The 21,855-nt window shown below is 43.2% G+C and overlaps 2 long non-coding RNA genes across 2 annotated transcripts in view; one reads left to right on the forward strand and one right to left on the reverse strand.

Annotated features, from left to right (window-relative positions):
• Positions 1 to 21,855, forward strand: part of LOC147651987 (uncharacterized) — a 102,791-nt gene that overhangs the window by 55,943 nt on the left and 24,993 nt on the right. The window lies entirely within an intron of this gene.
• LOC147651989 (uncharacterized) lies at positions 3,176 to 8,313 on the reverse strand. Its single transcript, XR_015290112.1, has 2 exons — positions 5,563 to 8,313; positions 3,176 to 4,841 (listed from the first exon to the last, which is right to left on the reverse strand). It is a non-coding gene; the product is annotated as an uncharacterized LOC147651989 (long non-coding RNA).

A 21,855-nucleotide genomic window follows, 5' to 3' on the forward strand; every position in this document is an offset into this window, starting at 1 on the left:
CAGTGGTATTTACTGTTCATGTCTGTTCATTGACCAAGAACAGTCTCCTTTAAATCTGCTTTGATTTGTTAATGCCCTGTGTTAACATTTCCTGATTTCTGAGGGGCCATGGCATTTTCAAAAAGTTGTTATTTGACTTCATGTTCTAATTTCCACAAGTTAATCAAGTTGCTTTTCTGAAATGAAAGGTGATTGTGTGCTAAATGAGCTAGCTGAAGTAACAGATGTAGTTAGGGATTGGAGTCAGGAGTGCTGTCCTTTCCCTCACCTGCAGCTGTGAAGGGAAAATGCACAGCAAGTGCCACTGAATATTACAGGTGTTCAGCAGCTGTGGTGTGGCAGCTCACATTTCCAGCTTTCAGTTGCCACAGACACCAAGGTTTATCTCTCAGAAGAGTGGTATGATTGAGCTGCTGATGTCATTGTTTCGGTTGTAGGTTATTACAGCGATGATTAGAATTATTTGTATTAAAAATGTGTATTGAAATAACCAGTAAATTTTATTATTTACAACAAGCAAAATAGTGATTGAAAACTACTTACATTGTAGTCCATATGGATTGAATTTCAGTACACTGAGTTTTACTAGAAGAAAAAAGAGAAGCTGAAGGTTTCTGTGCTGTGAAGTAGGAAATCCCTCAATAGGAGCAGTGCTTTGAAAATCACGTGTGTTCCTTGAGCTCAGGCTGGATTCAGGTTTGTTTTGCCCCTCTTTGTCCCACACAGCTGCTGTGCAAGGGCCCAGCTGTGGCACTGCAGGTCCCTGCAGTGCTGCTCTGCTCTCCGTGCCTGCTGTGAGCCACACACAACCACAGGAAAGCTTGGAAGAGCTTTAGCTACCAAATCATTTTCTTCTGAGTAGTTTGCACTCAGCAAATGGGGACTTAATTACATTATTCATTATTTATAAGTTACCCCTTTAATCCCTTTTCCCTTAAAATATCTGTTTCTTTCATCTTTTTGGACATGACTCTGAAATTCAAGTGCAAAAATACAACTGTGTCTAAATCTCTGCTGATTTCTTGGAATTAATGTGTTTCTTTACTTGGGTTTTTTGCAAAGAAATAGGCTTCAGGCAACCAGCTGCATTGAGGGAATGAACAATTATGCCACAGTAAACTCACAAGTTTCATGTCAGTCTGTGGCAGCTCATTTTCAAAGTGCAGTTTTGTGTTAATGTCGAGGGAGAAAGTGTGGAAGTGGTTTTTTCTTTTCATCCCCTGCTTTCCCAGAGTCCCTCATTTTTTTGTTGATTTTAATGCCATTGTGATATTAGATAGCTAATTATGGTGATGAATTATTTTCATACAAAACACCACATAACCAGCCAGGTTAAAGGGGATGTAGTGGAGAAATTGTGGAAAATTGTGGATGAAGCATTTAAAAGAAGTATCAATCAGAATGGATATGAAAATCCAGGAATGTCGTGTAGGATTAAATTGCTTATTTTTATTTAGGAATTGCAGGTTTCTAGTTGAGCATAAGGACACGATTCTGAACTGTGGGTGAAGCTTTAAGGGTATTGAGTGTCCATGTTGTTAATGGCTTTGTCTCCCTGAGCTGCTCATGAGAGGAAACCTTCACATGTACTATTTTGAGTAGCTGGAGAAATCATGTTTCCTCTATGAATTAGCCTATTGTTTATTAAAATAAAAAATTTCCTGTTGTGTAAATCCTCTGAAATTTTGGTGTTTTTCTTGCAAGGACAAAGCCAGACCTATTCACTATGTGTCCTGTGCTTTGAGCACTGCCTGTGCAGAAAATTCTCACTTCAGAATGTTTGTAGGTGTTCTATTTAATTGTGGTGTCAAATCCTGCAGTTCTTTGTTGCAGTCGGAGACATGACATTTGTCCAGGGGTTTCAGTCATTAGATAAAAAATAGTAATAAAACGATTGATCATTTATATAATGCTCTGAAGCAAACAGGAATCAGGTTGCTGCTGACAACAGTAGTTTTAAATGACCCAAAGTTCTTAGACAGGCACAGTAAACTCTTGCCCCAGTCCCTTGGAGGAGCTGACCCGTGTTTGCTGTGCTGGCCAGAACAGCGACACCTGTGCTTGGGCTGCGGCAGGATCTGTGGTCAGGGGGACAGGGGGACAGCAGGGACAGTGCCAGGGGGACAGGGGGACAGCAGGGACAGTGCCACAGTGCCAGGGGTGTGAGCAGGGACAGTGCCACAGTGCCTGGGGGTACAGCGGGGACAGTGCCACAGTGCCTGGGGGTACAGCGGGGACAGTGCCACAGTGCCAGGGGTGTCAGTGAGGACAGCAGGGACAGTGCCACAGTGCCTGGGGGGACAGCGGGGACAGTGCCAGTGGGGACAGTGCCAGGAGTGTGAGCAGGGGCAGTGCCACAGTGCCACAGTGCCAGGGGTGTGAGTGGGCACAGGCTGAGGGACAGGATGTGTGTGTGCTGCCCCAGTGCCCTCAGCTGGTGCAGTGCACTCTATCCCCATGTGCTCAGCAAGTTCCTCCCTGAGCATGTTCTTGTGCTTTCCATCCTGTTTGTCCAGGCACCTGTTACACTCCCTGCCTCACTGTTCCTCCTGTGTTTTGATTGTTCCATAAAAAGGAAATACTGCAGTGTGTGAAACCTGTATCCCAGGCAGATTTTTGATCTCATGCTACATCTGGAGCCTTTTGTATTTAGAGGTTTCTTGTCACAAACATAGGGTTTACACTTGTTTTTAGCTTCGGTTTGGTTTCTCAGCTCCTCCCAGACCACAGGTCCATACACATCTCTGGGCAAAACCATTTTTTTAGAACTTTCTTTAACTGTGATTTTACCTGAAGTGACCTTTGCTTATGAAAGTGAGCTACTGGGAGGGTGAAGGGGAGTAAATTACTAGGTACTAGAAATATTTATGTTCTCTTAAGATTATGACACCATTGCTAATTAAACAAATAAAATCTTATAGATTTTTCTCTCGCTCTGTCCATTTAGTCTGGGGCTGTTCTTCATGATACTTACTCTGTAAATATCCAAAATGTTTATTGATCACCACTGGCAAACTATTCTAATTAAGAGTGGAATTCATTAAATAAACACATGGGAAGCAACTCCATCTGGCTGTAGAAAATGAAATGAGTATTTGGTAGTTTGTGAGTTCACGATTGCTGTGTAAGATCCACCACATGAATAGAAAGTGAGTTTGGAAACCTTAAAAGGTCATTACCAAAAAGTAGCAGTTTTATTAAAATTATTAAAACTTACATTGAGCAAAGTGAATCTTAAAAGTACTGTAAGGTAGGTTTATTTAGAATTGCATTGTTCTGTAATCTGCAAAGAGTAAGTACAATGGATAGTAGCTAGAGGCCTAGAAAAGTGAAGGGACAGGAGGATGGAGTAGGGATGAAAAACCTTACAAATCCTTGAAGAATCACATAATGCACAGTGCAGAAATTATACACACAGCAGGGGATAAACACAGGCTGATAAACACAGAGAAGGGACAAGGAAGAGGAGTATCCAGGGAATGGTTGTTGGCAGAGAGAAACAAAAATTAGAATGAATATAATGATAGACAATAAAACTTTGCTTCAAAGTCCTAAAAGTACTTATTTTGGGCTCCTATTTTAGTGGTTTTAGGGGTTTTCTGTTTTAAAGTCTAGATATAACCCAAAACTACAAACTGTAAGGACAGTGGTGTATCCATACTTAGTAGAACCTGTGCTAGGTACAACAACAGGCACAAAAAAGGTTTAGATCCAGTGTAGTCAGGGGCTTCTTTCTGGTGTAAGTTTTTGTGATATTTCTCATTTTTCTCTTAGCTGAATTTGGTTAGACAACAGTGTGCCACAACAAGTGAATAAAGCAGAGAGTCAGTGGTTAGTCACTTCGGAATTTCAGTTCTAAGATATCTCATTCTTGCTACAGCATAATTTATATTTAGCAGTGTAATTTTTAGCAGAAGGGAGGGGATTCCTTTGATCTGATCAAATGTTCTTAATTTGACAAGCCTCTACTCAAATGCAGCATGTTAAAAAATCTTACAGAAAGAATGCTAACAAAAGATTAAACCACACAACAGTGTGGTGTTTGTAAGAGAAAAGAACTTGCCAAAGCAATCTTTCTACAGTTCTCTAACGTTTTTCTGTGCTGTAAGGGACTTGTACTACTAGAAAGAGATTGGTAAGAAAATACAGCTGAAATGGAAAAGGCTTCTCCTAACAACAGCAGCTAAGAGGTAATTGTAGTTAAAAGAGTTCTCAAAGAGTGAGGCAGTGCTACCTACATTAGCTTGATATCGGGTTTGGTTAGGGCAGATTTTATATTTCAAAGCTGTGTTAACATCAGTCATTGAGTTAAAGATCTAAGTGTAGCATGGCTGAGTCTAACACAATGCATTTGATTTTGTCTTTTGATAGTTCAGTATCCTGGAGGATATTCCTCATTCTCAGACAGTCTTTCCATGGACTCAGTGTTAATCATTGCTCTGTTAATTTACACCAGCATTACTTTCTTCTGTTCTTGAGGTGCTTACAAGTTTTTTCACATTTCTTAAACTTGTTAATTCAAATACTAATATTTCTTTCCTCAGTGTTGACTCATTCCTTTGTTTCAGCTTACTGTGTTCTTCCCCTCTTTCTTCCCTGTGCTGCTCATGGTCATAACTCATTTTCTCCACATCCATAAATGGCTCCAAGGAGCAGGCATTTCTAATTGAGGACATTTCAGAAGTTCAGTTCAGTGATTCATGAAGAAGCAGGTGAATGTCAGACTCCCAGGTTGCTGCTCCAGCATTTCACAGCTCTGCTGTATTCCAGATCTCAAACACATGGGCTCAGTACTTCCAGCCAGATGACTTCACAAGGCAGTTCTATTGCTTTAGCCCTTTCTGTAAAGTGGCAAAAACAATATGAGCATTAGGATTTTTTTCAATGTATTTCCTTCATTTTTAACCTTAGTAATTACTACTTTCTGCCTTAATTTAGATGTCACTGTTTTCAAGAGAGGTCTCCTTGCACAGTGTCACTGGTGAACACCATAAACCTGTAGTGAAATACAAATGCTGCTGGATACAAACCTTACTGGAGAAACCAGAACTCACACATGTCAAACAAATACCTGCTAGCTGAGATTGAAAGCATGGCTGCGTGCACAGCTTGTGCAGTTTGTTCTGAGAAGCACTGGACATGTGGTGATTCTCATAGCACTTGCTGATATTAAAACTAAGGACAAAGAGCTGCTTTGTGGTAGCTGTGTTAGGGCTTTGTACTGAAGGTCACACTGAACCACCCCTCTGTCTCTCCCTTTCTTCTTTTTAGGAGAGAAAACACAGAGGAGCCAACAGAAACCATCAGGCGTGCTCTTAATTAATGCACGTGCCTGAGCAATATTCAGAATTTCTCTTCTGTGATGCTCTCTAGATAAAAAAAGCACTCTAAAAATTCCTATTTCCTTTTTTTAATTGCCTCTGTCTAAATACAGCATCTGCCTTTGAGCAACCAGAGGGCAGGTTCCTGTTAGCAGAACTGAGCTTGTGACAGGAATACATCAAGGCACAAAACACTGTCCCTTGTAGTAAATGATCAGAGTTTTTAAGGGTAGTTACTCACCTGAAGTTGTAACCAAGTGCAGTAGAAATCCTTGTGAGGCACCTGGGTATATATTGAGGTATCTGCAGACCTTCAGCTGGCAGAGCTGGCAGCCACCTATTGTCTGTGAAGCACCTGGAGACAAAGTGTTCACTCATCAGTGCCCTGTAGCAATGCCCTGCTGCTGCTGGAGTATGGGCAGGGAGCCAGCACAGTCCTGTTACACTCAGCCAAGTCATGAAGGGTGTTGCTGGAGTATCCTGTGTTTGTGTTTTCAGCTTTTTGACTTGGCTTGCTTGTGTGAAAAATTTGATTCAGGAATGTTCTTGCTGAGAATTCCATCTTGTAGATCTTCTGTTCTTCCACATCTGTTGTTGTGCCACGGTCGGCGTTCCCAAGAGGTTGGAGATAAAGTCTCAAATCTTAGATTTGAGTGATCTGGAGCTTGGATGTTTTGTCAGGTATGAGAAGTTGTGGGTTTAGAAAGTGGGTGAGCTGGTCTGGTTACACATATCTCAAAGAATCTCTTCCAATTGAAGTGAGAACCCCTCCTGTAAAAATCTAATTTCCTTGTTTTAAATACAGCTTTAAAGGAAAGCAATGCTATATGTTGTTGAGACAGCATTTCATCTTCTGGAAGGCTCAGAATTGTCCTTGTCTGGAGGGTGATTCTTCATGTAATAATTAAGTGTTTTGCTATGAAATACACTTCCAATTTTTTTGTCACTGCCTTTTGTTCTTCTGTTCTGGTGGTCTGTATATCCATGGGAAGTGAGGAAGGAGAGAAGAGAGGACTTGCACTGAGTTATGCTGTGGTAAGCTGTTTTTGTAATGGCTTGATTGAGGTTCTCACTGTGAAAGAGCTCGCTGTCATCAGTTTTAAAGTGCTTTAGTGGCTGTACTACATCAGTGCACGGTGATGCTCGTGTTCCTCCTCACCAGTGCTACAGGGCGTGGGTCACAGCTGGCTGTGGATGGATGCACACGTGCTTGGACCCATGGAGAAATGGTGCACTGCTCTCACTGCTGGCAGGGAACAGCAGCTTTATTTCCCTCTGCCTGCCAGAGGCCAGGCAGGTGTCAGCCTTTAACTGGCAGAGTCTTAACTTTGGAGTTTTGTTTACAAAATCACAGCAGACAGGGGGCACTCAGTTTGCACAGGCTCATCACTTCTTCCACAGTAATAGACAACAAAGATACTTTCAATTACTTTTGTGGCCCTTATTTAATGTTTCAGGGTTTGCTGATGATAAAACTTTTCCTTTTACTATCCCCTTCCCATTCCTTCTTTCATAACCCTGCACCACCTTTTCTTATTTAATTTCTTACGCTGTCCTTACCTCTCTCCTTTGAAGCGTAACTCCTTCAAGTTACTTTGTCAGCTACCCTTGCAGCTGCTGCGCTTCTTACACTTTTTATTTACTTCCATGCTTTTCCTGTCCCTGTCCTCTCCTTTCAGACTCTTACTCTTTTTTCCCAGTGTTGATTTTGCAGATATTCTGGAAACAAACAGTCCTTGCAAACCATTTGCTGCACTGGTTTATCTTTTTATTTTGTTTACAAACTGTTTTTCTACAGATTTCAAATTTTACAGTTTTGTTCTCCTGAGTTATTTTGCAAATGCTTAATGAGGAAAATCTTCATCTCGTGGATTGTTTACTAATTGTGTTTTCCATATGTTTATATGATTAGCTTTTCTGTTGAGGGATTTCATCACTTTCATCACATGCTTAAGGACTGTTTTTTCCGGAGATGATTATATGTAGCATAGTGCTGGAAAAGAATATGGAAGCACTAAAATCTTTACTTTCTGTCAGATGGAGTCTTTGAGACCTTGCATGCTAAACATTCTGCAGGACCTGGTGTCATGCATATTCTGAAGAATATGGGGTTTTGCTGCTAATGACTTTGAAACCTACTGATACTAAACCCAGTCCTGTTAGCAGCTTTCGTCTGTATTGGGGTTTATTCTATGTCAGACACAAACATTTGTTTTTAAGGAATGAAAGCCAACAGCTGTGGCCACACAGCAGGCAGTGTTTGATGCTATGGTTTGGAACAGACTTAAGAATCTTCAGGTTATACATGGATAATCTTTGCCCTTTTACCTCCTCAGTTCAGATCTCTTGCCTTTTTTCATACCCAGCCTTGCATTTCCACTTCCCTACTGATTGATGTTCCTGAGGCCCGCTCAGCTTTTTGCCACCCTTCTTCCAGGATTCACAGAGCAGGCCTTGGATTGCCAGGTTTCAGTGGGAGCCTTTGTCAAGCACTCAGTGTTGAGTTGTTTTTTAATATACTGAATCACCTCACAAACTAGCAAATCTCATCTCCAGTCACTTCTGGCTTTTGGAAGAGTAACTGGAGATGGGTGGACAGTTAGATTGAGTCAGCATTTCAAGTGGGCAGCACGTTGCTTAATATGATTTTTGCTTGTGTTTTGGTTTTGAATATGCCTACAGTATCTTGTAGGAGGCAGGGAAAAGCTAGAATTCTGCCTGTCATTGAAATGAAATGGGAGTTTAAGTCTATTAAGGGTTTTGGAAGGATTACAGTTTCTGCACGGATGAAATTCACAATTTCTTTATGGAACCATCCTAGAGGATGTGCCTAAGCAGTGTGAAGCGGTTCAAAGTGTAATGCTTATTGGTTTCAAAGCACAACATGACAAACATCATCCAACTCCCACTCTGTGTTTATTTCTTTCTAATTGGGGAAAAAGAGGAAGAGAAATAGCAGAACAGGACATGAGTCTGCCAGTCTGTGAATAACATATGAGCTGTTCTTGCCCAAATGAAGTCACTCACAAGGATCCATTCTCTTCCATAGGAATATAAATCCTTTGTGGCAAAGGGTGTTCCAGGGGGCGTCTGTCTTAAAAGGTCCCTTTAAAATTGTACATGTGCATCCCTTAAGGCTGTAGTGCTCTTCTAAACCTGTGTGGTCTGGCTCTCTCTGCCTGAATTTGGTCTGTGCAAGGCAGCAGAACTCAGCAGAGCTTCCCTAAGGCAGCCAGAGACTGACTGTGCATCCTTCAGTGGCAGCCAGGGGAGCTCTCTGGCAGCAGGGTCAGCCCCCATGTTATGGGGTTACACAGAGACCTGTGGGGGAATGTAGTTCCCATGTCTTTGGCTTGTCTTCACAGCTGCAAAGCTTAGCTGCTTGTCACTGCTTCTTCATTTCCCTTACACATTTGTTCCTTTAGTTATTTGTTTAACGATCTCTGAACTACATTGCTGATGATATCAGGATTACAGGGACATTACTTTGGCACCAGAGTGCCAAAAGACACAGTCCTGTTGTCATTTGGTCACTGGCCTAAGTTACAGGAGTTTTTATGGGTTCAGCAAGAGAAGCTGTTATCACATTTTCTGTAAATAGGCTCCCGAGTTGAGTGAATTGCATTGTCCTTCAGGTCTCAAGCAGTGGGTCAGATCAATTGTGTTCAGCTTGTGTGTGCTTTAGGCCAGCCCATACTCAGAGCCCTGTGTTAGTGAGGAATTGAGCCATTGGCTCTGCAAGCACTGCATCTCCTGGCAGTGAGGAAGTAGCAGGCATCCTCCTCATTGCCTGAGGTACCTTTGCTGGGATTGATAAACAATTCAAAAGACCCACACAGACAGAGCCAATGAAAGAAATTGCTTCTTGAAAACTGACCTGACAGTAATCCATTTCCTGTTCAAAACACTGGGTGTTTTTGGATCTTGAAGGGACTAAGCCAGACAATACTAGCAGCCATTTGCTTAGTGAAACTTTGATGGAAGTCATAAGATTAGTCTGTTAATCACACTCATAGCCCTTGTAAGATAAAAGAGCAAGGCCAGTGTTGTGCTCTGTGCACAGCTGCACCAGACATTCATTCCCGTCTGCCTTCCGCTGTCCAGACAGGTGGTGATGTGCTGGTTGGAAGTGCTTACAATGAAGGTGATTTTTATGGAAAATGTGGCAAGGTAGTAAAGCAACAGATTTACAGCTGGTAAAAACCGAAAACAAAATTTGTCTAGAGTTCGTTCATAATTTTTCAAATGTTAGATCAAGAGCTACCAAATATGAGAAATTACTGTGTGAAAAAAGAGACATTAAGACAATGTACCTTAAAATTGCAACAAATAAAGGCAAACTAAGCAGACCAGAGATGTAAACCCATGGAGGATGCACAAACAGCTGCAGTAGAGCATCAGGTGGTAAGAGAACCTAAATGTGCAAAGGTGAGCTTACCCTGATGGCAGCAGAGGTTTGCTCTCTTTATGGGTCACACAGTTACACTGCAGCCAAATGACAGAAAAAGGGAAGGATAATGAACACAGGAAGGGAGGATACCCAAAGTGAGACCCACTTCTTGCAGCGCTTTCCCAAATGCAGAATTCTGCTCAGAATTCTACCCCCATTGAGGGATGGCCGTGCCAAGAAAGCCGATTGCTGTGGCTGCAGTTCAGATGAGCGAGCAGGGAAAGCAAGCAAGGTCCCTGCCATACAGCACAGACTGAGGGATTTATCTTCAGTGGCAGCTCTCTTGTGCCTCAGCTGACACAGCTTGATACTGCTGAGGAAAAACGGGCCGTGGCAGGCCACGGAGAGAGGAGCTTTCAGCTGCCACCCTTTGCCTTGGAGCAGTGAGCAGAGGATGTCACTGAGTTATTCTGTCCCTGCCCTTCACAATCCAGTCTAACAGTGGCACAGGTGTGGAAGCAGAGCAATGCGCTTACAGGCTTCATGTAACACTGGATGACAAAATGCCAACTATCAGATGAAAAATAATAATGATATTTATCTTCTAAGACATTATGTAAGAATAAAAAAAGACTTTAATGAATGAGCTGCATAAAGAACAATTTATTAAAATTTATATTAAATATATGTAAGAAAATATTGGGTGATAACCATGAAGGGAAAAAACTCCAACGAATACACAAAGAAGCAGATCAACAGATGTAACAGACAGCTGTGTGAATATGGAATAAAGACAGTCACTACAATTGCCATTGTAGACCAGCTTTCAGGGGGAGAAAAGTATATATATATGTATATATAAAAGTTAAAATTCCAGAAGATGCTTCCAGTGCAATCACCCTGAGATAAAATATTTCCCCTAGTATCTATGCTATGATTGTGCTGGTATTACCGATACGTTTCTTGTGTGTCTGGTGCTAAGCCATAGGTCAGGTTCAGATCTTAAAATCATGTCAAGGAGCAGTTTCTGAAGGCTTTTTTTCCTGAAAACTGAAGATTAAAATAAGTCATTTCATGGAATATAACTGCATGTCATTTAGCTTCCCAAAATGTATTAATTTTCCTTCATTGTTCCTGCACACAAACATCAAACTGGAAAAAAGGTGGAATTTTTGGGGGGAACAGTCCAAATATTCAGATTGGGTTCTCAAAAATAAATAACATGATTAGGGTATGCTTACAGCTCAGCTTTATTCTTAGTCCATATAGGATGGATAGTTTTGTAAAACAAATGTGGTCTTCAAATTCAGTATCTCATTTTCGCTTTGGCAGTATCTTTTTTCTGAAAAATCTACACCCCTGCCAACTCTTATCAGACAATGTTGTCTTTCATTTCACTGAACTAGAAAGATAATTTTGTGAGCCCATCCAGAAAGGGATGTTCAAATTTCTAGAGTTTTTGGAGTAGTTCATTTTTACTATCTTGGATGAACTGAAGAATGTGATCTGAGCACTGAAGTAGATGGAGAAGTTCAGAAGAAGAGTTGGATGGGTTCATGGACACGTGGACTCATCTGAGCAGTTTTGATGTGCAGTGTGACAAGAAAGCATTCAGAGATGCAGGATCCCAGAGCTCTCCCAGCAGTGTTCTGAGACAGCTGTGATCACAGACTCCAGCTATTCTTCTACATTCAGAAAGTCTTTAATTACAAGGTAGGGCATATATTCAAATGATGTTTTAATTTCTAAAGGCTTTTTTGCCTTTGAAGAACTTGACCACAGCTGATAGACTTTATGAAGCCCCACAGCTCTGCTAAGATTAAATAAGCAGAATTGCTCATAAAAACTGTGGTAGATGTGGTAATTAATTTTTTTCCATCAGAGAAAAATGCCAGAGAGCGCTTCAAAGAAACAAACAAAAGACAGAGGAGAGTCGGCAGGATGAGCAGGGGAAGGGAATTGTGGGGAGAGCAGATGGGCTGTTGAAGGCTGTCCCAGCAGAGTGCTGCCAGGCTGTACGGGAGGCACAGACTGTGTTCCTGGGCTGCAGAGAGGGTGGCAGGGCAGCACGGGGCACGTGTGGTGGCTGTGCCTGAGGCCAGCTGGGTGTCGGGTGCCCAGGCACGAGCAGCATCTGTGTGCTCCGAGACCCTCACACACGAGCACGGCCTCAGCCCGTGTTCCCGCTGCTGCTGGCAGCAGATGGCTTGGTGGCCTGCCTGTGCCTCTGGCTGTGCCCTGCAGGGCTGGCACCTCTGTCTGTGTCCTGCAGGGCTGGCACCTCCGGCTGTGTCCTGCAGGGCTGGCACCTCTGGCTGTGCCTCTGGCTGTGCCCTGCAGGGCTGGCACCTCTGGCTGTGCCCTGCAGGGCTGGCACCTCCGGCTGTGTCCTGCAGGGCTGGCACCTCCGGCTGTGTCCTGCAGGGCTGGCACCTCTGGCTGTGCCCTGCAGGGCTGGCACCTGTGGCTGTGCCTCTGGCTGTGCCCTGCAGGGCTGGCACCTCTGTCTGTGTCCTGCAGGGCTGGCACCTCCGGCTGTGTCCTGCAGGGCTGGCACCTGTGGCTGTGCCTCTGGCTGTGCCCTGCAGGGCTGGCACCTCTGGCTGTGCCCGTGCCCTGCAGTGCTGGCACCTCTGGCTGGCACCACTGCAGTGACACTGCCCAGCCCCAGGGGCTGTGTGAGAGGCTGCAGCTCCTCTCCCAGGCAGGAAAGCCAGCCCAGCATCAGCCCAGCACAGCCCAGCACAGCCCAGCATCAGCCCAGCAGCCCAGCCCAGCAGCCCAGCCCAGCCCAGCAGCAACACAGCAGTGACTCTGTGTGCAGGTGACGAGGGGAAGGCGGCTCCAGTGTTCCTAAAGCACCACGTTAGATCATAATAATTCAGTAATATCAGGGGGCTCCTAGGCAGATGCCTTGAAAGCAGAGACTGAATCACTGTGAGGGTGTTTCAGCCTTGTGTTCTCTAGAGGCTTTTATGGCTGTGCTTGAATTTCACCCTTTTTCCTTTCCATATTTGGGCTTTAGGAAAAGAGACAGATTTAGCATTTTATCACAACTGCTCTTGCATCAAGCAGGAATTGTTCTGTTCTGTGGCTACTAAAGAGCATTGCCTGGTATATTTAGTTAGCTCTAATTAACACCTGTAAACATACAGGGATGTTTAGATTTCATACATTTATATGTATTATATATTAATTACCAACAGTATATTGCACACAAATAAGGTATTATTATAATATCATATAATTACAGTGTTTAGATCTGATAAGCATCTCCAAACATCCAGAGAGATAATAACTGGAAGTTGGAATGTGTGTGTTGGAAGGGAAAACAAAGTGCATTTGCATTGGCCCTAGCAACTGTGGTTTTCAGTCTGTGTTCTCTACTTTCATACAGCAATTTCTACTAAAAGGTACTTTTTTTTTTCAGCAGAGAACAGGTTTTAAGCCACTTCTAGCTTCCCCTTACCTGATGATGGGTTCCCTGTGTTACAATAAGTTGATTCCTTGGCTCAACAATCCATGCATTTGCCTGTTGAAAATAAACTCTCTTACTGTTCCTCCTCAGAATCCTGTATTTTTATAATAATTTATTTAGTGGAAATTAATTAGTTAGTTAAAACAGAATTGTATGAGGTCTTGCTGAAATGTAGTCTGTACACTTTAAATCAGTCATGTGTCCAGTTTCTGCCTCATTTAATCAAGCTCTCGGAAATTGTATTAAGGATCAGGAGAAAGGTTGTACTGGATATTCCAGTATATTCCCTAGAGAAATAAAGGTTTTGTGTTAGATCTGGTCATGAATTCTGGTTTAACTGGCTTTATCAGGAATTGTGATTCATTAAACATTAGGCATTGTGTTCGACTGCAGCTGTTAGACAGGAAATCTTTCTCTGCTGGTAAGGATAGAGGTGGACTCAGAAATTGTGATTTTGGGGCTCCCCTGATGGCAAACCATTGTTCAAATTCTGCTCTAATTATTATTCTAATTACACAGTGGGACAGCTCCAGCAGGAAAAACTGGGATAAGCCTATCTCAGACTAATTCATAGGCTGGTTGTGTGGTGGCATTTATTAACATCGTGGGAGTTCCAAATTCAAATCCCTGTTCTGCCAATAAATGATACGATTATGGAGTTGTTATGTGTTATTTCTTATCAGCTAGCATTTCTCCCCCTGTTCTCAAGAGCCAAGTATAAGGATGACATTAAAATGTAGTACGAATTGTATGATGTAATTTTCACAGGCAGAAGAGAAAGAGTTCCAGAAAAGCAGAAGATGGAAGGCACAGGATGGGCTCTTCCTATCCTTCCTCCTGTGCTGTCTCTAATGCTTTTCAGCTGCTTCAGGCCAGGTGTCCTTTCTGCCCTGGGAAATTCCTGCTCCACTTGCTTTGTGTGTCATTCCCATTGTCCTGAAAGCTGTGTGTGAGACCTGTACACATCACATGTCTCAGGGGAGTCAAAGAAATAGTATATTCTATATGGCTTTGTGTTGGGTGCTTTGAAATTGGGATCAATGAGCTTAAAGGTCTGAGAACACTTCATGGCAGCAGTGGATGGGCGTTGGTATTCAGTACAGCTGAGGCAGTCTTACAGTGCAAATAAATACTCATTTAGGCACTCCATGGCCTCACCAGATGCTGCTCTGCATGGTCACAGGCTGGTTTATCACTGTTGTCTTATGCCTTATAGAAATAAACACAATTATATCTACGATAGCCACTCGCTCTCAGCCACACGGCATCGATGTTCAAATGCTCCTTAGCGGTGTTCAAAGCTCAAAAAGCTGTTTTAAGGAACTGCAAACAATGGAATGCTGAGATAACTTTCACATCTTTCTCATTTAATGTAGCCATTGCTTCATTCGACATTTGGAAAAAGGTAGCTGTGCTGTCTTTTTGTCATTGAATTGCACAGGAGCAGAGAGAGAGGGAGGGGGTTTCAGGCAAAGGAGGGAGCGATTCCAGCGTGGAGGCATATGCTTTCATAGCATTTTAAGGAAGAGGATGCATGGGATTAGGCATATCCAGCTTAATTCTGTGTAAGTAAGGATTTGGATCCAAATCTGCACAGGGTGTTAGGGTAACTCCACTGAAGCAGACTGTTGGCATCAGCTTTATTTCAGATTGCCTGCTGGTACTGCTTGACTGTCATGTGCCATGTGTGAGCACAGGTTCTGTGCTGCTGCTTCTCTGCTCTAAACGTGCACACCTGAGCAGGACTGAAACCAGCCCTGCTGAGACCTGCTACAGCTCCCACTGCAAGCTTGTGCCAGTGAGAAGTAATTGATGTTGCAGGCTTTCACTGATTTATAAAGGAAAAATTACCCTAAATATTGATTTCAGTCTTCCATTAACTGTTGGAGTAAATGTTTCTTTGTAGGGCAGTTACACTTCAAGTTGTTGTAACAGTTTGAGAAAATCCAAATACTTGTTTCACTTGATACTGTTTTGTGGCTTTTGTGTAAACCTGTGTGAAATTCAGTTTATCAGTTAATGGATAAAAGGTGTAGTCAAAGCAATATAAATGAGTCTTGTTTTTTGTGTTAGAATATATCCCTGGGAAAATCATGTGGCAAATTAAATAGAAGTTAAGTCAGAGAATCTGTAGAAGCTGTATACCTCTAAATACTGTCCTGAAATTTCATTCAAGTATCATTTTTAGATACTTTTCAGTTTGGTAATCACTGTACCCAACCATGAAAGTGTGTGCTTTCAAGGATATATTTCTGTTGTGTTTCTTAATAAGTAATCCCACGATCTCCATGATTCTAGTTATTTTTCTTCATTTTGCATTCTTGTTTGAAAAGAAAAAAAAAGGGGGGGGGGAATGATGAGAACTCAAAACAGTAAGAGAAAGTCAAGATCCTCTCTCTGATTTTGACTGAGCCGCTGCTTTCTGGTGTTCTTATCTGTGGCAGACGTGAGTAGCACAGTAGCCAAAAAGCAGAAGTGTGTTGTAACATTTCTGCTGAGCTTTGTGCACTCCAGGAGGTTCAGACGTGATGGTTCTCACACAAGGACCGCTGCTCTTGAGAGGAGTCTCAGGAGCCTGTCAGGCTCAGCTGTTGGAGTTTCTGCTGTGCTGTTGGGATGCAGTTGTGTGAAGAGTTCTGCCAGAAGTCCCAAGAGGAAGAGGAGCTCCAGGCTGGGAGTGTGGCCACATCAGTGTGAGACACGGCTGCAGGGCTGAGGCAAGCTGCTCCCTTTGGCTGTGCTCAGCTGGCTGGAGCCTGGGAAAAGCAGCAGCCACTGCCTTGGCTGAAGGGGCTCCTCATCCCGTGTCCTGCCTCTCTGCCAGCCCAGCCCAGCCCAGCCCCATCCCCTGCCCCCTCACTCCACAGAGGCTCCTGAGCCTGCAGCGACCCCATTAGCACGGAATCCTGGGGTGGCTTGGCTTGGAAGGATGTTAGAGATCATCTTGTGCCAGCTCCTGCCCGGAGCAGGGACACCTCCCCCTGCCCCTGGCTGCTCCAGCCTGGCCGTGGGCACTGCCAGGGATCCAGGGACAGCCATTCTCTCTGGGCACCTGGGACAGGGCCTGCCCACCCTCCTTTGGTCATGGAAGTGCAAGTGAAGAGAGTTCTCTACTGATCTAGGTAGACTAACGCCAGAAAAACTGAAGATTACCAACTCTTAAAATGCTAGAAATGCTGTCAAATTGCCCTAGGTTGCATATAATTTAATCTGAGCAAAACAATTTTGGCAGTTTTTTACAATGAGCTCTGTTTTCTTGAGTTTTTCCCCAAACTCAACTTTGAAAATGTGTGGTACGCATTTAATTTTTGAGCCATATGTGAACATCAACTCTTGGGCTTCACATGTCTAACGTTAAACCCCTTTGTTAGGGGGTGTAAGGCTTTTGTTTGATACAAAAGGCATTGGGATTTTTAAATTTTAAATTGCTTTTAAAATAGAATTCAGTATCCTAGTCAGATTCATGTCTTTGGAACTCTAACTACTAGACAAATGAAAAGAACCTGAGAAAACAAAAGAAAAGCTTCTGGAAGTAGGGCGTCTAAATTTGCACTTTTAAAGTTTTCCTAACATTTGAAAGAATTGATTTGTGAAAAGAACACTAGGTATGATTCATTGTGAAGAAATGGTGCAAATTGTGTTAAATATACACTCGTCCAGGCAGTGGAAGTGAAGATAATGAATGTGCATGTTGTAGCCAGTATTTTTGGTGTGGTTGGTTGGGGAGGCTGCTTGACATGGCTGCTATAGCAGGAATGAATTGTCCTGGGCAGCAGGAGTGAAGAGCAGGCTCTGTGCTTTGGAGCTGGGTGTTTATTCATTTCCCAGCCCACAGGGAAAATGAGGAGGGCACTTTGGAGCTGGGTATTTATTAATTTCCCAGCCCACAGGAGGTGCTGAGGAGGGTTGCAGTGCTGGCACTGCAGCGGATCTGCACTGTGGAGCTGGGTGTTTATTCATTTCCCAGCCCACAGGGAAAATAAGGAGGGTTGCAGTGCTCAGGACTGCAGTGGATCTGCACTGTGGAGCTGGGTGTTTATTCATTTCCAGGCACACAGGAGGTGCTGAGGAGGGTTGCAGTGCTCAGGACTGCAGTGGATCTGCACTGTGGAGCTGGGTGTTTATTCATTTCCCAGCCCACAGGGGTGCTGAGGAGGGTTACAGTGCTCAGGACTGCAGTGGGTCACGGTGTTCCCAGCCCAGAGTCTCCATCAGCCCAGGCTGCACGTGGATGGATTCTGCTCCAGCCAGCCAACTTGGGCACTTGTGTGCTGCACTTAGATAAAAGAGGAGAACACAATCCATTAAGGGGATAGAACATTAGAGGAGTAAATCCTTACAAAAGGAAGGCTGTGTAAAATCCCAGCTCAGGCCTGTTACTTTGGACAGTAGGAACAGACTGTGGGAAGAGACTCAGCTGAAGCAGGGGTAGGAAAGCAAGTCCCCTAAGCACTGGCTGTTCCCAGGGGTGGTGCTTGGCTGAGTGACACTGTTGTGATTTCACTGCTGTGTAGCTGCTGAAGGCCTGGCTGCTCACAAAGGCCTGCCTTTTGCAGCAAGGCTGTTCTCCTTGGCACTGCCTGGGGACCCTGTGTCACACCAGCCTCAGTCTTTAATAGCCTCCTTTTCCTAAACCTTTTGTTTCTCTTGTCCGTGATTATAGTTTAGATACCAAGGGGTCATAGAATAAAAGGAAAATATTATTCTTTTCTTTCCTTCATTCTGAGCATTCACTTTCCTCCATCAAGTTGCAACTTTACTTTCCTCCAGAAGCCCACAGACTGATGTGACAATCTCTGGAGTACTTTTGCCTTTTCATTTTCTCTCAGTTGCTTACCTGAAGGCCATGTTTGCAGAGAGTCTGCAGAAGTGAATTCCCTTGGGTAAGTCCCTTTTCCAGAGTGTTGGCTAAGCCTCCAGGAGTGAGCCTGGCCTCTCAGTGACTTGCTTTAGGCAGGTAGGACTTTGTTCCTAAGGCTTCACTGCCTTTTGTAGTTTTAATGTGTAAAAGCAGCAGAGAGAGCAAAACTCATAAAGAACCAGCAAAAGGAATTCAGGACTGTTGGCAGTCAAGTTCTGTGTTGAGAAAGAGCATCAGGAAGTGTAGGAGAATGGAAGAGGATGTACCTAACAGACCAGTTTGATACTCTGCAGTCACAACTGTGTACAGCCTGTGAAATAGGTAGTAAAGAAGCTCTCCAGTTTTCAAGGAGGGGTAAAAAAGGAGACCTCAAATTCCTGATAAAATAGATGTAATAATATGTTTCAGGACATGCTGTGTAGCATTTACCTGCCTCAGTGTTGGAATATACTCTGATTGTGATAGAGCTCACTTGATAAAATCTGCTTTTGTGCACCCCTGCTTATCTGAATGAGTGAATTAGTGAAAACAGGATGTTTATTAGATTAAAATTCAGTGGGTTACAATCCTTTCACAGCGTTTGGAAGCAATGTGTGCATTAAAAAATTCAGCAAGAAAATGGTGTGGAGAAAAGAAAGCAAAAGGAGGGAGGGATGAAGACTGCAGCAATCATATTTGTTGACAAAAACAAATCTAGGAGGGCTTGCTAACATTTGTGAAGTTGGACATAAAAGACTGTAGGAAGTACAGCAGTTAACAGAGAGGCAGATGTTAACAGAGTGAAATGCAATCAGGATGAATACAAAGAGGTTCTCACTCTGTAAAAGCCACCAGTGAAAAACATAAACCATGGGAATGCTGACTAAGAACCAGCATTAGAGAAACATGATCATGGCAGTGCTGAATTGAACATAAGCATGCAGTATGGGGCTGCTGCAGAAATGCACATATGGGGATACAAATGAAGGGAGACTTCTCTTTCTTTCTACTAAGAAGAGTGAGTTTTCTCAAAGACAATTCTCTGGCTGAAGCAGTATCATCAGAATTGTTAGGGAGAATGTTCTGTGGGGTCACTGCTTCAAAGCGACACTGACCCGCTCCATGAAATCTTCCTCTCTTCAGAACTGGCTGTTCAAAGCCTTTGCAGATGGAACTGTGATCATCCATTCCCTCATGCCATTAGAGAAATTGTCCCTTACAGCCTTCCTGTCTGTCCTGCTTGCAGAGCACTGCTCCTCTTCTGCAGAGAACAATTCAAATTGCTGCTTTGTTCTGTGTAACCTGCTTATTGTTGCGTCTCCCCATTGAGTTTTCAGCCTCCACCTAAGCAGCATCCTAGAAGTTCTCCAGCAGCTGTTTTTCCACCCCTTCCCTGTGCTTCTGCCATGTTCAGCTGACCTTTTGTGCATAGTCTTAGCAGCTGAAAACTAATTATGCTACAAGGAATAGAGAAGAACTTTTTTTAAGACAAAGGGTTTTGTGCTCTCCTTAGGTTAATCATCAGCTTTTCTATTGCCACTAAACTAAAATAAAGCCAGGGATGGAGGGCTGTATAAATTTGGATCCAAAGGAGGAAAAAGCTGGATGTTTTTGTATTAGAAGCTGGATCTTTCTATTATAGTTATTTCCACTTCCAGCAACTTTCATCTGACTCATGCTTTGTAAATGGTGTCTTGCAGAGATCTTTCAGAGACTTCTTTGCTTAATTTTCTTTTTAGCATTCTGTTGATTTATTTCCTCTGTTGCCATCTGAATCCTACTTTATATGGCTTTTGACAGATGCTTCTGGTTTTAACGTGCTGCAAACTATGGCTGTTAGTTTCACACTGTACATTTGCTCTGCTGTTGTATATTCTGGATTGCACTTTGATATTATTCCCTTTTGGTCTAATAATGCAAAGCCATGTGCAATTTTAGCTTCAGAGTTATGAACTAGACCCATAAAACTCTTCCCCACATAAACAATTGCTGTGTTTGAAGCAGAGGCTGTTCTGTGAAGCTGATGGATGGTGTGCGTTGTCCTGGCTGAGACACATGTCTTCCACTGAGCTCTCTTATTAGCAGCTCCTCGTGCAGGTGGCACAGCAGTTCTGTGCCAGGCTGGTGATGTTACTGTTCAAAGGAAACAGAGCTATTCTTGTAGTTACTTCTGAAATGATGGCTGTGTGCAGTACCATATTCACTTCTACTTGAACATTATCTAGGCTGTTGAACGGTGAGATTAGTTTAGTTACCTTCAAAGGAATTTAGAAGTTCTTAGTTCTGAAGTGATGAAAAATAGGTGGGGTTGTATTTTCTCTGCAAATCCCTCAGACACATGGTAAGCTTCTGTGGTAACCGCTGATGGTAGATAGAACTGCTGAGAAAAAAAGGACTGATAAATCAGAAGTATCAAAAATCAGTGCCCTTACTGATAACAGCTGTGGTCACGAAAATTAAGAAAGATTTTTCAAAATGTTGGAATCAGAGACAGGAGGATGAAGGAGTCTCTCAGAGGTGACAGATTGTTCTGGAACAGCTGACAAAGACAGCAGCACTTGTGCCAGAGCACAGTCCAGAGCAAATGTGTTGTCAGGAATTGTGCATTTCCTGCTGGGGGACATCCTGTTCTTCATGAGCAAAGGAAAGTGGACAAGGGACTGCAATAACTTTGCCCAAGTGGGGGGACAAGAAACTCAGGAAACAATTTGGTTTCTTACATTCTGTAACAAAGCTGTAAGGATCTTACTTCACTGGTCTTTGCCATTCAGTGTGGCTGGGGTGTGAAACAAGAACAGTTAATGCTAAATAGCGAGTTTTGCCCTCTGGAAATGTACCTGTAAATAGGCTGTGATGGACAAAGCAACTCCATCCTCATGGCCTTGGCTGGATCATTTATGGATAGAACAGCTTCTTCCATTAAACTGTAATTCATGTAGTTTTAAATGGAATCACCAAGAAATAATAAGAGATCAGGAAATACATGATTTGGGAGAAAAAAAGAGAAATCACATTTCCAGTAGATCAGTTTGCTTGGTTTCTATCAGCACGGACATTTAGATCTTTTCCTTCAATGGTGATTCAGCAGGGGAAGGTGTGGAACCAGGGAGCTGACACATGACAGAATGCTGAAGACACTGAGGCGTGAAGAAAGTGCTGTGTATTGGTGGACTTGTCAGTGACTTCAGGAGAAGTCAGATCCACACTTCTTCAGTGAAGCACTGACTCAGAGTCACAGGAGTGGGAACAGAATAGCAGAAAGGCCCTTGTTTGTGCTTGGCTTTGGGAGAGACCTGGCATGTGACGCTGCACAGTTCACTTCAGGTACCTTGTTTGTTCCCCACTCGGGCTCTGAAGGGCTTGGCCAGGGCTGGCTGCTCCTCTGGCTACCTGCAGGCTCTTCCCAGGGGTGCTCTGCTCATCCTGGAGGCACCGACAGCCCTCCCACAGCAGATCCCAGTGCCTCTTGCTCTCTGCAGCTCAGCAACAGAGGGATCCGTGCTTCCAAGGACATTGGACAGAAATTCCCAAATTACCTTGCTTTAGTGATCTGCAGTTTTCCTTCTCTGCTCATTATTGTCTAAACACACTTTCCTATACTTGCACATCCCAGCAAAGCACAGTTTGTCCAGAAAAATCAGTGTAAGAAGATCATGCTGGCAATTTTAAGTTATTTCCAGCCTAAATTACACCTATAGTGTGCTTCTACTGGATTGTATTTCCAAATCATTCACTCAATAATAGTGCAGAAATATATATATATATATATTCTTAAAGAGAAGAAAAATGTATAGTATTCTCTTCTGTAATCTTTGAAATTGCTATA

This window comes from Cyanistes caeruleus, chromosome 8 (assembly GCF_971803275.1).
Source record: "Cyanistes caeruleus chromosome 8, bCyaCae1.hap1.1, whole genome shotgun sequence".
NCBI classification, from domain to species: Eukaryota; Metazoa; Chordata; class Aves; order Passeriformes; family Paridae; genus Cyanistes; species Cyanistes caeruleus.